The following is a 16,710-nucleotide window of genomic DNA, read 5'->3' on the forward strand; positions in this document are numbered from 1 at the left end:
GAGCCATGAGAAACATGCGGAAAGAGATGGAAGGTGATGCATCTAATCTTAAAATAGTAAAGGATTGATTGTGCTTGTGTTCCTTCGATCCTGATGATGTCAATTTCGGTCCTCGTTCATTTTAACTCACAATGTTGTGCCGTTGTTTTCACAATTATGAATATACTAACTCGTACTAATTATAAGAATTGATTGAATAATTTGAGAAGATTAAAAAAAAATACTACTTTCGATTTTAATTATAAGACCTAGTTAATTAATTTGAGGAGATTAAGAAAGTAAGTTAAGTTAGTTGTTTGTAATAAATATGTGTTGTCATTTCTAAAATATCATTGCTAATTAAGTGTATTAGTTAGAACTATCATCATTAGAAAGACTATCTTGAAAAAAAATGTATAAATATGAAAAACAAAATGGATTGAGGTCTTATAATTAGGATCAAACTAAAAGTCAAACGAGATCTTATATTAAAGATCGGAGGTAGTATAAGTTAGTTATTTATAATAAATAATTATTATTTTTCTTAAAATATTCTTACTAATAAAATGTATTTGTTAGAATTAACATTTTTAAAAAAACTATCTTAAAAAAATTACATAAATATAAAAAACAAAATAAATTAAAATTTTATATTTAGAATCAAAATAAAAGGGGAAATTGCAAATAAAGACCCTCCAATATATAAAATAGCTATCAGGGACCCTGAATTTGGAAAATAGCTTCAAAGGACCCGGTCCCAAATTGCAAATATGAAATGATGGTAGAATCTCCAAAATGCCCTCTGTTTTTATCTCTTTCTTCCTCTCCAGATCATTTTCTTCCCGACCTTGCCTCCTCATTTTCCTCTCTCTCTTCGTTCTCTCTTTCCTCTCCAAGTTTCCTTCCCTCTCCTCACTCTTTTTCCAAAGTATATGGAACTCACAATGTCTTTCGGTGGTCCTCTCCTCATTGTCATCCCCCGTCACTTTCTTCTTATCTTGCTTACCTGCTCTTTCGTCAACAGTGAAGCCTCTTCCATCATTCTCTCTGTTGCTGTGGAAGGAGAGGAGAGTTGGGAGTTTGAGGGAGAGTGACAGTCATTTGCAATGCTTGTAATATTTGCTTGCAATGTGTGCGGTGATTGCTTGGTGCTGAGACAACGCCCAATAAATCTGGATTTTTATTCTTCATTTCTATTTTGATTTTCAGTTTGTGTTCGTAATTGAAAATAACGAGTTTGATAAGTTGTTGAAAATAACAAGTTGACAAGTTCTGATACCCAGTTCACGACAAGTTCAGTAATGCGAATAACAAGTTTAGCAAGGCGAATAACAACTTCTGATAAGCAATTCATAGAAATTCGAGTTTCTCTGTTAAAATGACAGCATTTTCATATTTCTTTAGCAGATGACAAGTTCTGATACACAATTCATGACAAGTTCAGTAAGGCGAATGACAAGTTTAGTAAGGCGAATGACAAGTTTAGTAAGGCGAATTACAACTTCTGATAAGCAATTCATAGAAATTTGAGTTTCTGTGTTAAAATGACAGGTTCCCAGTAGGTTTCATACTTTTTCCTGTTAAAATAACTGGATTTCCACATTGATTTATCAAATGACAGGTTTACAATAGAAAATGATAAGTTTTTATAAGATTTTTATGCTTTTTTTGCTGGAATTACAATTTGCACATTTTTGACAGCAACAACTTCTGATAAATACGAAATGACAAGTTCAGAATGAAAAATGACAAGTTAAGTATAGCAAATGACAAGTTCCCACAATGTTTTCATACATTTTCTGCTAGAATTACAATTTGCACATTTCTGACAGCACCCACTTCTGCTAATTGCAAACAAGCTCTAAATTGTGGAAATCAAGTATGATGATTGTATTTCGGTGGAAAAATTGATCAAGGTGTGGTATGTGAGGAACAAACGAGTCCTAAATACAGTGCTAAACGAATAAAGTTCTCGCTTTATATGTAGAATTTGATGGTTTCTTGTTCATATGATATGACAATTTATATTTGGGATTTCATGGTTGAGGATGCACTTGTGAGTGGATATGATCATTGTAGTGCATTTGCCACCGGTGTTGATATGAGCATGCTTCTTGAGGGGCTTATGAGAGTTCTGGTGCTATAGTTTTATACATTAGGAGGAAATGAGAGGTGAAGTTGATGATAAAAGATGTTAATCAGAAGTGGTTGCTGTCAGAAATCTGAACATTGTTATTTCAGTAGAGAAATTTACATTTGTATGAAAACGTGATTGGAACTTGTCATTTTACATACTTAACTTGTCATTCGTTATTATGGACTCGTAATTTACTGTTTATCATAAGTGTTTGCCGTCAGAAATTTGCACATTGTTATTTTAACAGAGAAATTTACAATTGTATGGAAACATTATGGGAACTTGTCATTTTACATACTTAATTTGTCATTCGCTATTGTGGACTCGTCATTTACTGTTTATCAAAAGTGATTGCTATCAGCAATGTGCAAATTGTAATCCCACCAGAAAAAGTATGAAAATGTATGAAAACATTATGAGAATTTGTCACTTGCCATACTTAACTTGTCATTTTTCATTATGAACTTGTCATTTCGTGTTTATCAGAAGTGGATGCTGTCAGAAATATGCAAATTGTAATTCTAGCAGAAAAAGTATGAAAATGTATGAAAACATTGTGGGAACTTGTCATTTGCTATACTTAACTTGTCATTTTTCATTCTAAACTTGTCATTTCGTATTTATCAGAAGTTGTTGCTGTCAGAAATGTGCAAATTGTAATTCCAGCAAAAAAAACATAAAAATCTTATAAAAACTTGTCATTTTCTATTGTAAACCTGTCATTTAATAAATCAATGTGGAAATCCAGTCATTTTAACAGGAAAAAGTATGAAAACCTACTGGGAACCTGTCATTTTAACACAGAAACTCAAATTTCTATGAATTGCTTATCAGAAGTTGTCATTCGCCTTACTAAACTTGTCATTCGCCTTACTGAACTTGTCATGAATTGTGTATCAGAACTTGTCATCTGCTAAAGAAATCTGAAAATGCTGTCATTTTAACAGAGAAACTCGAATTTCTATGAATTGCTTATCAGAAGTTGTTATTCGCCTTGCTAAACTTGTTATTCGCATTACTGAACTTGTCGTGAACTGGGTATCAGAACTTGTCAACTTGTTATTTTCAACAACTTATCAAACTCGTTATTTTCAATTACGAACACAAACTGAAAATCAAAATAGAAATGAAGAATAAAAATCCAGATTTATTGGGCGTTGTCTCAGCACCAAGCAATCACCGCACACATTGCAAGCAAATATTACAAGCATTGCAAATGACTGTCACTCTCCCTCAAACTCCCAACTCTCCTCTCCTTCCACAGCAACAGAGAGAATGATGGAAGAGGCTTCACTGTTGACGAAAGAGCAGGTAAGCAAGATAAGAAGAAAGTGACGGGGGATGACAATGAGGAGAGGACCACCGAAAGACATTGTGAGTTCCATATACTTTGGAAAAAGAGTGAGGAGAGGGAAGGAAACTTGGAGAGGAAAGAGAGAACGAAGAGAGAGAGGAAAATGAGGAGGCAAGGTCGGGAAGAAAATGATCTGGAGAGGAAGAAAGAGATAAAAACAGAGGGCATTTTGGAGATTCTACCATCATTTCATATTTGCAATTTGGGACCGGGTCCTTTGAAACTATTTTCCAAATTCAGGGTCCCTGATAGCTATTTTATATATTGGAGGGTCTTTATTTACAATTTTCCCAAAATAAAACTCAAATAAAATCTTATATTAAAGAATAATATTTGATGCGGTGTGACACTGAGCAATAATTCCACTTTATTTAGCCTTACATGAGCGAGCCACACTTAGACGTGGTTGATTACAATTGGGCCTATTAACTGGGCTCACTCCAGCATCATGTGGAAATAAATCGATCATTTTATGGGACCCCGCAAAAACGCACGGAACAGAAACAAATGAACGAAGCCTGTCGATCAATTGACAACCAAAAGCCACACAAAAATCTCATAGTGAAGCTAGGATTATTTCAGGGAGGGGCCGCACGAATGCAGGCCCCACTGCCACAAATTACGACGTAGGCTCTCCCACTTGGGGAGACCTTAGGGTGGCGCCCCTCCCATACGTGCAATGGAGGTCACCAACCTAAGCCATGGGCCTTCTTGATCACCCATTGGCTCCGTCCAGGTATGTAAGTCTTGAAACGATACATTATGTCTATTTTATACTCTGCCCAGTGGCTGCCTCTTTCTGGTCTTGACGATGTGGGACTAAGAGAATGTTTCAACTTGGATGCTGCCGTGTGAACTCCTGACGATCGCGCGCCATTCTGTCATGTTTCGCCTGCGCGAGAAACTAGGCTTCCACGTGCCCTGTGTTCAAAAGTGGGAGGAACAACGACAGCAAGCTCAAATATTGTTTCCTCGGCGCCAAAGCTCTTCGAACTCCCTTGCTGATAAGAAGTGAAGTCCTGGAGCAACAGAGAATGCCCGTCTAGCCAGAAAGGAGTCCGCCTGAACATTAACGTTGCGTCGAATAACTAAGGATCCCACTACTTCTGAAGTAGAGCGTGGTTCTGTGAGAAGAGGCACCATCAACAAGAATTTCGACCCCATCTTGCTGAACGCCTGTCGCCTCGTTTCATCACAAAAAAGTATTCCCCGAGCCAATGTCCCCTTTTATATTACACTTCCATTCTGTTTTTATATTATATTAGGAATAGGAATATAGAGCAAGGCAGAGGCTGAAATGACGATGATGGTAGATTGATTGAGGTGCGAATTTGATGGTGGCAGCAAAGAACTAGAAACAATGGCGGTGTAAGACAGTGACACAGCAGAAAAAAAGAAGACAGTGGCGTTGAACAGTCGCAAGGCGATGGTACAAAAGAGAGACTGATCTCTCCAAGCCGAGGAAGATGATGGTGGGGGTTAGATGAAGGCAAAGTGATTGGTGGCAAAAGAGGGAGATGGTGATCGATAGAGGTCAGTGTTTTGGGAGGAAAGCAAGGAAAAAGAGAGGCAGAACTCTCCAAAGAAACAGAGTTCTCTCCCTACTATTCAATGAAAAACTGAAAAAGAACTCGATAATGTCGAGACGATGGGCCCGTTTGCTAGAAGCTAAAAAGAACAAAAAAGCTCTTCTCTGCAATCAATTTAAAATTTATCATTTGAAGGCAAGGTCTCGTACTTGCATAAAAATATGATTTATCAACAATCTTGATGGTGACATAGTAGTTGGCATAGGAGAAGGAAGAGCTGTAGATGACTGCAAATTTCTTATTTCCATGTTTAAAGCTGCTACTTATTTCTAGTTTCTCCGATAATTACTCGGCTGAAGTTCTTTTTCCTCGAACAAGGGTAGTTTCGGGATTTCGCAACTTCCTTTTGCCGCCAAAAAAATTCCTTGCCGCTTCTTTCTCGATGGCAGGTGTCTCGCCTATTCCGAGCTGAAATCTGCAAGTTTCTCTCTTCACTGGTGACTGTCTTCCATCTCAAATTCAAAATGGACATGGATATCGACATTCCACTTCCAGAAGAGCTGGAATTGCTGGAGTCCAATGCGCGTCTTCTCGAAGACTACCCAGACCTGGAGCCACCGGAACCCTGCCCTTACAAAGACGAAGAAGCGCCGCCACCAGCACAACCACCATCATCCCCGGATCGTCAATTCGACTCTGAAATTCAAGTCATTGGCCATAAGCGATCGAGGTCGGTTAGTCCGAATGGATCGCTTTCAGAGGCTGTGGAGCTCTCAGTGGAGAAAAGGTGCAGGACTGACGAGTCGGCGCGGGCGACTGATGAGGACTGGCTTCGTTACTCGCCACCCAAGGGTAGCGAGTCTGCAGTGGCTGAGCAAGCGAGCTTTGTGAAGGAGAAGATGTTATCCAGGTATGCGTCGGAAATCGATGGAGAGTGTATGCCGATCACTGCACCCAACGGCGACAGGGTTTATGCGCGATTAGACAGGTTGGAAGGGGAGGAACGGTTGAAGAAACTGGATGTGAGAGCAAATACTGATGGTAGGATTTCATACACTGTCATTCCAGTGACACATTACGTTCATTATCTTTCAAGGCCCATCTTCTCTGCACCTGTGCACCATATAAGCTTTGCAGAGATGGACCTTGGAAGCCGTCGTGAGATATTTGAAGTGAAAGTATCATATGATATGTGCTATGCCTTCTCCAAGACATCTAAGGTCATTAGGCATGCGACCTCTTGGTTATTATAAGCATCTGTTGTGTGTGAAAAACAAAAACAGAGAGTTGGCCTGGATTTGATTGATATTCTGTTTTGATTCTCTGTGATAATGATCATGGATAGATTATTTTTGAAAATCAATAGAAGACACGGTCTATCAAACACATGAACTATGCACATGACATGAGTAGTCAAACCTTGAATCTGAACGCGAGTGAACATTTGTTTTTTGTTTTTGTTGTGTAGTCCCTGGTTCACATTTTTTTACTATGGCCTTCAGTTACAAATTTCGTAACATTGAAATTCTCTAGTAATACATTTGGTTCAATTGAATATCAGAAGAGTTTTAGATGCTTCCAGGTTGATAACATTTTTTTTGGGGGGATAGTAATACGTTGCATCTTAAAGAAGCAAAATTAGTCTGGTTCTCTGCCATTGTCTTCTTGCTTCTCATGAATCACAATATTTCCTCATATTGCCTTTATACTCTAGCAACTTAAGTTGATTTTTTTTTTTCCAAAATTCATATTTGTTTTTTATTTAGAGATCTGACTGTGAATGCATTGACCGCACAGACTGCAATTTTAGATAAGGGACCCATAAATGTAGACTTCATTTAATGTCATGCTTATGTTTAGACAGGAAAACCATATGCATACCAAAAGGTGTTCAGGATTTTCAAAGTTTCTAATTTGATGCAGTTGATAACTTGGATTTTTGCTGCTTGTAGGTCTTATATTAGAACCCATTGGTATTCTATTTGAGAAATTGGATCAGGAGGCTTTCACTAAGGTTTGCATTCTGAAATTGTCTGTTCTTAGCTTGAAGCCCCTATAAATTTGGTTTTTTACTCTAATAACTTCTGAAGTTTCTCATTAAACATAACTTATGATATATCTAATGCTAATTCTCATGTTGCTGAAGACATTGAAGGCTAGTTCTGAATGTCAAAATGTTCCGGATGTTCCTGAAACACCAATTGTCCATGAGCAACTTTGGGTAGATAAATATACACCAAATTCATTCACTGAGCTTCTTAGTGATGAACATACAAATCGTGAGGTACATAATTAGCATTTGCATTTCGAACGCTGTTAATTGCAAATGTTCTGGTTAAAAATTATTTTCTTTTGTTTCCTTGGTGCTTGTTGACCCTAATTGGTTTGATTGTTGTCCTAGGACAGGTACTTCTGTGGTTGAAGCAGTGGGATTCTAGTGTATTTGGATCTGAGATTTGCAGTACATCAGATGAAGTTTTGTCTGCTTTGAAACGACATTCTACTGTTGTCCAAAATCAGAAACCTTTAGATTCAAAATTTCAAAGAATGGGTGGAGGCCCAAAATGGAGTAACAAGGGATATAAAAATTCTAGAAGTATGGAAGAAAGTGGTAATTCAAAGAGTGTTCAGGATATGTTGAATAGGAAAGCAAAGCATACTGGCCCACCAGAGCAGAAGGTAATACTGGTTATCATTTGTTGAGGTTGTAAGGTCTTGATGACTTTAAACGTCCCCCTCTAGTTCCTTATTCTGAGCTTTAAGTATGATTTTTTAGTTACTCCATATGTTCCATTTGTATGCTTCTATTTCTTTTTATGCAGAAGTTTTATTGGTTAATTTACATTTGTTATTTATGATGTTGGGTTAAGTAATGATTGTTGAAAGACATTGGTTACTAAAGTTTCACATTTATAATAACTCCAGATCCTTTTGCTTTGCGGTCCTCCGGGTCTTGGAAAAACTACACTTGCACATGTAGCTGCCAGACATTGTGGATATCATGTGGTGGAGGTATGGATCTATAATGTTATGAACATGCAAAATCATGAGTTTTCAAGTTGCATAGCTGTTTTTTCCCTGATCTGCTTTTGTATCCAAATTTCATATGATTGCTGGTGTCTTATGCTTTTAGTATCATTTGATTGGTTATACTTAATTATTTTACAACTTGTTTGAAATTATAATATTCCATAATTACTGTGACAATTGGTTTTAAGGTCTTTGACATAATCATGTAAAATTGCTTGGTGGTTCTTTTGTTCTCAAACAACTTTTATAACTGGGATTATATCTTACTGCTGTTCAGTGGTTGTTATCACCATGGTTCTTGAAACTAGATCAGATCAGCTTGTTTGATCAGTTGACCTGGGAGCTAATCCTTTTGCCAGTATTGTCCTTTCATATCACAGTATTAGATACATCTAGTCAAGAAATGAATGAACTGGCTGCTGTTGCTTTAACAGATTGAATTTGAAAATTATCAAAAACAATTTTTTTTAATAATTTAATATAATTATGTATATGTGAATTCTTTTTTTATGTTATATTTGTCATTTTTAATTAAAATATGTATGATATGTTTTGTGAGTTTTTTAACAAAACGAACTAAATTTTAAATCAGTACGGTTTTCATATCATTATTTTTTCTGTTTTTTTAATCTTTTTTACTATTTACCATCTATCTTTATCTCTCTTATCTTATTCTTAAGACTTTAGTACACAAAACAAGAGCTTTCCATTGTGCAGGTTAATGCTAGCGATGATCGTAGTACATCAACAATTGAATCAAAGATCCTTGATGTGGTTCAGATGAACTCTGTCATGTCTGATTCAAGACCAAAATGCCTGGTATGGCTATGACTTCCAGCATATTTGATTTGCAGCAAGCAGCATTGCATGAGGTGAAAAAATACTGACTTCATGATTTTCTTTTCAGGTGGTGGATGAAATTGATGGGGCACTTTCAGATGGAAAGGGTGCTGTGGAGGTTCTTTTAAAGATGGTAATTTGTAGATTGTTTCCATCACTGATATCCCTCAATAAGACTTGTCTAATCAGACTTTGATGTAGTCATGCTGAGCATTTTTTTTTTTGGTTGGCTTCTTGAATGTTTAAAATTCGTATTTTAATCAAGCTTGTTTAATCTTGCTTGGTCATGTCATGTAACTATTGATTCATACATTCACTGGTTGCATTCATACCTCATCGTTACAAATATAATGCAAAATCAGAAGATAAGGTTGAGAAGGAATGCCTGATAAGGTTTTATGCATCCTCATGTGGTTCTACAGGTAAATTCACGTTTGTCATGATCAGGATTCATATTTGTTATGATTACATATTTGTTACTCTTGCAAAACTTGATTAAATTGAAGAGAACTTGAAATTCTTCTATCAAAAATAGAAAAAGACAACTTGAAATTCAGAATGTTTTAGTGATAATGTTGACTTACACAACTATGTTTACAAGGAGTTTACAGCTTGTACAAGTCAGATCACTCCTGGTAGTAAATCTGGAATATACATATGATAAAGCTTCAGTTGTTTTTGCGAGTCTGGTATATCTTTTTGGAGCCAAGTGCCTGCATCTTCAAGGGCTTATCTTTGTCCCTGCTTTGTTATCTTTAGGATTGCACCTATCTTCTCTTTGGCTCTCCGTTTCTCATATGTGAAGCTGAAAAGATTACACATTTTCGTTAAACTTTTAACACCTTTCCCTGTGTCATTTTTTTAGTGGATCTCTTGGCTTCCCACTAATTCCTATTTCTTCTGTTGTCCTACGAAATTTCTTCTTATAAATTAATTGCGCAAAATGCCAAACTTTATGCACCTTGTCTCTGCCAAAACGTACTAGAATGGACTGTTGTTGAAAATGTTTATTGTGGGAATTCATGTAGCTTAAGTATTCTATGCCATGCAGGTTTCTGTTGAAAAGAAGCCTGATGCGGGAAAGGAAAATTTGGTGAAAGAGCAAACAGGAAGGAGATCCTCGAAGAAGGGACATAAGAAAGCATCACTTTCAAGACCGGTGAGATTTATATGCTCATATTCTCTTACGTCATCACTAGATAATAATGATTTGCATTACTAACATGGACGGTTAATACAGGTAATTTGCATTTGCAATGACCTATATGCCCCTGCCTTGAGACCATTGCGTCAGGTAGCAAAGTAAGTCTTGAGCACTCAGTTCAGTTTTGTATAATTCACTTTTTTTTTCTTTAACCTAGACTAAGTTTTTCCCACCAGAATGTTTTTCATGAATTGGCTTCCGGTTTCATGCTAATAGCTTATTTTCTATGCCAGCTATGTTTTCCGTTGTATTTAATGCTTTGCGTTTATTTTGGGAAAAAATGTTATTTACAGGGTTCACATTTTTGTTCAACCAACAGTTAGTCGCGTGGTAAGCAGGTGATGATTAACTGTTAATATCCACCCCCCCCCCCAAAAAAAAAAGGTTTCTGGTGTAGTTTTACTATTCGAAATCTATCGTTTATTGTATTTTATGGTATGAACTAGTAGTTGAGTCACTTGATTTGGTTATGGTTCTAATTACACTGGGTCAGTCACAAGAATGTTGTCTCTTCCTGCTCCAGTAGTTTCTTAACGTTACTTGTAGGCATGGGTGGCAAATGATTTGATCACTTGTGAACTGTCTAATCATTTATCCACTTAAAACTTTTGATAGGCTATCAAATGGCCCATGACCTATTTATTAGTGTTAGCCCCTACCCACCCTTTAACCCACATTACGTGCCTAATATTTTTAATTATATATTAAATCATATAGTGAAACTTTTTGATGCCTTTGGATCATTTCACCATTTTTCTAATATTCATTTTGAATTTGTTTGTATTGATAAAACCAACTCTATTTGAACTCACCTCACCCACATAGGTTTCATGAAGCTATTATAGATGTTATAATTTTTTTTATCAATACATTTCGGATTTTGTTAGGTTATATTAGTTTATTTCACGGGTTAATATAATCTTTGGTCTTTTAAGTTTGCCTTCGTTTTGGTTTTGGTCCTTCAAATTTCAAATCATAGGTTTTGGTCTCTTTAGAGGTAAAATGGTCCAAGTTTTTATTAGATTATAGGGACCAATGTTTCAAATGAAAAGAAACTTAAGGGACCAAAATTTGTGGTTTAAAATTTGAAAGATCACAAACTTGAAGGATCAAAGTTTGTATTAACCCTTTATTTCACAATCATAAAGAATCAGGTGATGATGAGTGGATTAATGGTTATCTTTGTGTTGACCCACAAAAATCTATACTTGCAGAAGTTTACCCAATGACTCAACCTTCATATTCATTATCTCAAATGTTTGGGTATAGTTGGATCGTAATAAAGCTAAACCAAGGTGGTTAAATGGTTATGGGTTCTAATTTCCATGTTTTGTGCCTAGCGAGACATCTAATAAGCTTTTTTCTCTATGCATTTTTTCTGCTTATCATATAGTTTCTTTATTTAATTACTAATGGCTGCAGGCTTAATATATATGTAACAAGGAGGGGATGAAAGCTAATGCCATCGCACTTACTGCCCTAGCAGAATATACAGGTCGGTTTCTTATTTCTTTCATCCCTTTTTTGAGGTTTGCAAATTGAATGAAAAAGTTAATTTAGTTAATATTGTTTTGTTAAAATCATTCTCACATGAAGCACAGACAACCCATGCTAATTCTTTTGTTCGGTGATGACTGTAGGTGTTATCATGACTTTTGCGACTCATATTCTACAAGCTATCCTTATAATTATCTGGCTCTTCACTTTTTCTCTTGGTTTTCTTTTACAGAATGTGATATACGCTCATGCTTAAATACCCTCCAATTTCTCAGCAAGAAGAAAGAAGCCCTCAATGTGGTAAGACTTCCATCTGAACAAGCAATTCAGAAGAAAATTCTAGGATTTGTTCATAGATATAGGATGATTATGTTGCATGGAAATATCCTTGTTCTAAGCAACGGATCAACCCTAACATGCAGTTGCGGTAGCATTTTGCAATGATTATAATTTTCATTTGTGTATTTATGAGTGACTTTTGTCTGCTATAGGATGATGCTAGTTAATCACAAATATCTGTTTCCATTTTTTACCTCAAAACTTCTGCCTTAAAACTACTACAATAGAGAGAAAGAATGTCTATTCTGATCCTAGTATTCAGTGATGTCTGTTTTTGAAAAACTTAGCGGATTATCTAACAAGTTAGATGGAGTATACGTCTAAAACAGGTCAAATGTTGGCTTCTTTAGTTGATTGTAAAGAAAACGTTTTTAGCTGCGATAATATTTTTCATTGAAGTTAAGGTCATGAAGGATGCTATCAGTGGGTTTTCAAGGGTTTTGTGCCCTAATTCTTAGAATTGTAGAGTAACTTTTAATAGCGCAAAAGAACTGTCTTTTATCTTTTAGCAAAACTTTTTATCTATATAGCACTTTCTCAACAATCACATGCTTTAATGTCTCAGTTTGATATTGGTTCTCAAGTGGTTGGCCGGAAAGACATGTCAAAGAATGTTCTGGACATTTGGAAGGAGGTGATTTGCTAGAGCCTGTTGGAGTTATCCCTTCCCTGCTATTAAGAGTCTCAGAGTATTGAATTTCAACATCGTTTTTCCTTGGACGTTTTTATTCTCCTCAGGTTTTTCAAAGGAAAAAAACCAAGACAGAAAGAAAATCTCACAATAGCATGCTTTTTGAAGTCAACTCCTTGTACTCCCTTGTATCAAGCCGGTAGGTCATAAATAAATTATTGTGTAAATCATGTATCCTTTTTGTTCAAAGTAATTATATGCTCATTAGTATTGTCGATTAATGTGCAGTGGTGATTATGATTTGATTCTTGATGGAATTCATGAAAACATTTTACATCTTAATTATCATGACCCAGTGATGCAGAAGACTGTAAGCATTTATCCATTGAGCATTACAGTGATTCTATATATTCTGTGGGATGCTTGACTTTGAACGCTATCTGGTTGAAGGTCAAGTGCTTGAATAGTCTTGGAATTTCTGATCTACTGCATCAATATATCATGCGTACACAACAAATGCCGCTTCAGGGTAAAAGACTACTTCACCCTTGTTTAGTTATTGCAAAAATGAAGTCACACTCTTCATTCTCTCTTTCTTTTCTTCAGTTTATTTGCCACCTGTAGCAATTACTGTACATCGACTGGTAGCTCAAATTCAGAAGCCGAACATTGAATGGCCAAGGTCCTATCAAAGGTATATCTTGTGCTAGTAGAACTTAATATTAATTTTGGAAATTGTGTTGCCTTACTACAGTGTTGTATATGGATGTTCAGGTATCGAGCAATGATGGCGGAAAAAATGGATATTTTGAATACTTGGCACTACAAAATTCCGCCATATATTGCTAGGCACTTTTCAGCTAGTACGTTTGTAGAAGACTTAATTTCTCCATTATTACATATTCTGTCCCCTCCGACTATAAAACCGGTGATTCACTTATTCCAGTGCTAATATTTTTTCTTGTTATTTTGTTTATTCCCTTTTCCTAATTCCTCCTTTACAATCACTAAAGAGCAATAAAAGGCAGGTATAGTATACTTGCGCATTTGATTCTTGTGTATTTTACTTTATTCTTTTGAATGATAACTTTTACTGTGTACACATGGAATTCTTTCTTGCCGAAGAAAAGACCTGATAAGTTTGGTTCAAAGAATTTAACTCATCAGGAGCCAATTCTTCAAACAGAGGAGAAATGATGGATATGAAAGAGTGATTAGTTAGGATTTTTAGATATTTTGGATATTTAGCATTATTGGGAACTATTTGGTTTTAATTTTATTTGATAGTTATCTTTTATCATTAGTTGTTATTTGCATTTAATTTTGTCATTTGCTCTTATATATTTCTTTTTTATTGGGATAAGGATTATTGAGTTTCAACTGGGGCTTGGACTTTTATACTCATGGCACTTGTGTAAAGACTTGTAGCCCGTGAGGGGTGTGATTTGTAGTTGGGCAGATTTTCAGAGTTCTCACGGGCTTCACCTATTCTTCGAATGTGCTTGTCATTAGTCTCCTTTAGATTGATACCTGAGATTCTGATGACTGCTTCATTTTTTTTTTTTTTTGGTTCAGGTTGCGTTACAATTACTGTCTGATAAAGAGAAAAATGACCTTGCTCAATTAGTTAGCACAATGTTATCTTACTCTGTAACATATAAAAACATGAAATCAGATATGCTGTCGAATAGTCTGAGACATGAAGTAGCAGATCACTTAACACTATCATTTGATCCCCCAATCTGCGACTTTGTCAATTTTAAGGTTTGAAGCATTTTTCACAACTTCTTGGTTCAATCATGTTAAGTACCTTAATCTGGTTCTGACTTAAATATTTTTTCTCTATTTGTATGCAGGATTATACCTCAAGCCATTATGTGCTTGCTCTAGCTGTCAAGCAGATTCTTGTGCATGAGGTGTGAGTTCATGCCCTTCTTCTGGTATTATAGTTTTATTTTCTTTTTGTTGCTTTGCTTGAGGAAGATATTCTTTCCTCCTCCTATTCATTCCTTCGAATAAAATTTCTTCTCAAGTCAAAACGAAATAAATGTTGTGGAAAAATTATTCTGCTTGTCTATGGCAAGCTTCCCGTTTTAATATCATTGCTTTATTACCATCGGCTGTAGGTCATTTTGCGCCGGGAATCAAATTTAAAAGAAGATGAAACATAAACAGCAAAGAATATAAAGGAAATGTGACAACTATCGAGTTCTTAGAAATGTTACTCAAGTCCCTTCTATCCCTGGGATTTCTTGCAGATCTTGGCAAACTTTGATTGTTACCCTTTGCTTTAGCCACAATAAGTATAATGCTGAACATTTTTTGGTTCACATTTTTCCTTTTAAAATCTGGTAACATATGTTGAGGGGTCTTTCAGTCTTGTACAAATTTCTCACAAGCTCGCGTGTTACAGGTTGAAAAGCAAAAGATCTTGCGAGTTAATATTGATAGGCCTTTAGGAAATGGAAGTAGCAGTGGAAGGCCTGAATTCATTGAGGCTGGCACTAGCAATGCCCAATCATCCAAGATCATTCATGCAGATGCAATTTCTGCTAAAAACATTCAAAGCGAAAGTAATGTCATAAAAGGAAGAAAAAATAATGGAAATGCCACCGTAGTTTCCCAGAATTCGCATCCTGATAAAGGGGCAGCGGACAGTGTGAAATTGAAAAGCACAGGAAGGATGAGAATGCCATCCGGCGGTTCCTTCTTTGACAGGTAACCCTTCCTCATAGATTCTATGTATGCTTCTATGTTTGAAACCTTGATTCATCATTATTGTGATTTGTTAGCATCAGTTTAGTGTTATTGTTATTATTATTATTATTTTTTAAATAAGTGAACATGTTCACGTCAAACCATCAGAGGCTGTCGTTTCCAATCCATATGCGGCAATTTATGTGTGTTAGTTTTGCTGCCCATTTAAATGTTAAGAAAATGGAATGATATTTTAGCTATTGAAAAGGAGCATCAGGTAATTAATTTTCATGTGCCTTCACCGTTGGCATGATACATTAAATCTCTGTAAATCTGACGAAGGAACTACTCTTTGTGAAAATCAGTTTATGACAGCCTCTGGTCTTGTACTATTTTAAAGCCAAAGTAAATTAAGATTTTCTGGGACATATATGTTAAGATTTTCTTTATTGATAATTATATTTATTTATTTCTGTGGATCTTCCTTTGATTCAAGAGCAGGTTTAGAAAGTTGAATAATAAAAGTGTTCAGAGTGATGATAGAACTGAACAGAAAGAAGCAATCTCCGAGAAAGCTTTACACCCATTACTGTTCAAACACCCATTACTGTTCAAATATAACGAGGTATGGTGCGATTATTTTAATGGAGTTCTTGGTAATGAATGTGATTCTAAGTTTTGTACATATTTATTTTATCCTTGTACTTAAATTGACAGATAATCTTCCGTGGTGTTGAGGATAATCATTTGAGGGCATGGGATATGCCTGGAAAATAATCTTACATAGCATACATTCTGCTTTTTTGAAGGATAATGGGGGGAAACATTTGAATCAATAGCAGTAAACGGTCCATTGATAGAAATCTTGCTTTTGATATTGATGCAATAAAACTGTACTTAAATTCGTGTTGATTCTCTGCTCTTCATTGAAACCTTGCTACCCCTCTATTATCGGGTAATTGCTAAAGTAACATGTTCACACTGCACTCTACCTTGCTGATAAGTATCGACACTCTCCTTTCAAAACTGTGAGTGAAGTTTTGGTATCCAGACCTTCCATTTAAGTTATTTCTTTATGCTGAGAAGAGTCTTCATGTTTTCCATCATTCTGGCAGCTGACTGAAACTGTATTTATTGTAATACTTAGTTGTCTAGTTACATGAGGAGGATGGTCATGAAAGGTTACTGAATTATTGATCGCCCAACTTGAATGGATAATTGCTTTCATCTCATCATGTATTAAAGCAATATGTCATAAGCACGAGGCTCTTCATTTTTATTTTTTATTGTTGTACAAGAACACCAGGTTTAACTTTTATTTCCTTACGCAGGGATTTACAAACGCAGTCAAGAGGCCTGTTCGTATTCGTGAATTTCTAGTGTGATGGTTGTGCTTTCCGCAATTATGTAAATGAAGATTTTGTAGGTTATATGGGTCTTCTGTTTGACCAAAGTTCATATGCTTGAACACAG

At 35.8% G+C, this 16,710-nt stretch overlaps 1 non-coding gene and 1 pseudogene across 1 annotated transcript; one reads left to right on the forward strand and one right to left on the reverse strand.

Annotated features, from left to right (window-relative positions):
• Positions 1–4,052: 4,052 nt before the first annotated feature.
• LOC114730577 (U1 spliceosomal RNA) lies at positions 4,053–4,214 on the reverse strand. Its single transcript, XR_003738841.1, has one exon. It is a non-coding gene; the product is annotated as a U1 spliceosomal RNA (small nuclear RNA).
• Positions 4,215–5,529: 1,315 nt separating this feature from the next.
• On the forward strand, positions 5,530–15,814 carry LOC114730521 (chromosome transmission fidelity protein 18 homolog; annotated as a pseudogene).
• Positions 15,815–16,710: the final 896 nt, after the last annotated feature.

This window comes from Neltuma alba, unplaced genomic scaffold, assembly GCF_004799145.2.
Source record: "Neltuma alba isolate B1F8T4 unplaced genomic scaffold, ASM479914v2 tig00012743_pilon, whole genome shotgun sequence".
Lineage (NCBI taxonomy): Eukaryota > Viridiplantae > Streptophyta > Magnoliopsida > Fabales > Fabaceae > Neltuma > Neltuma alba.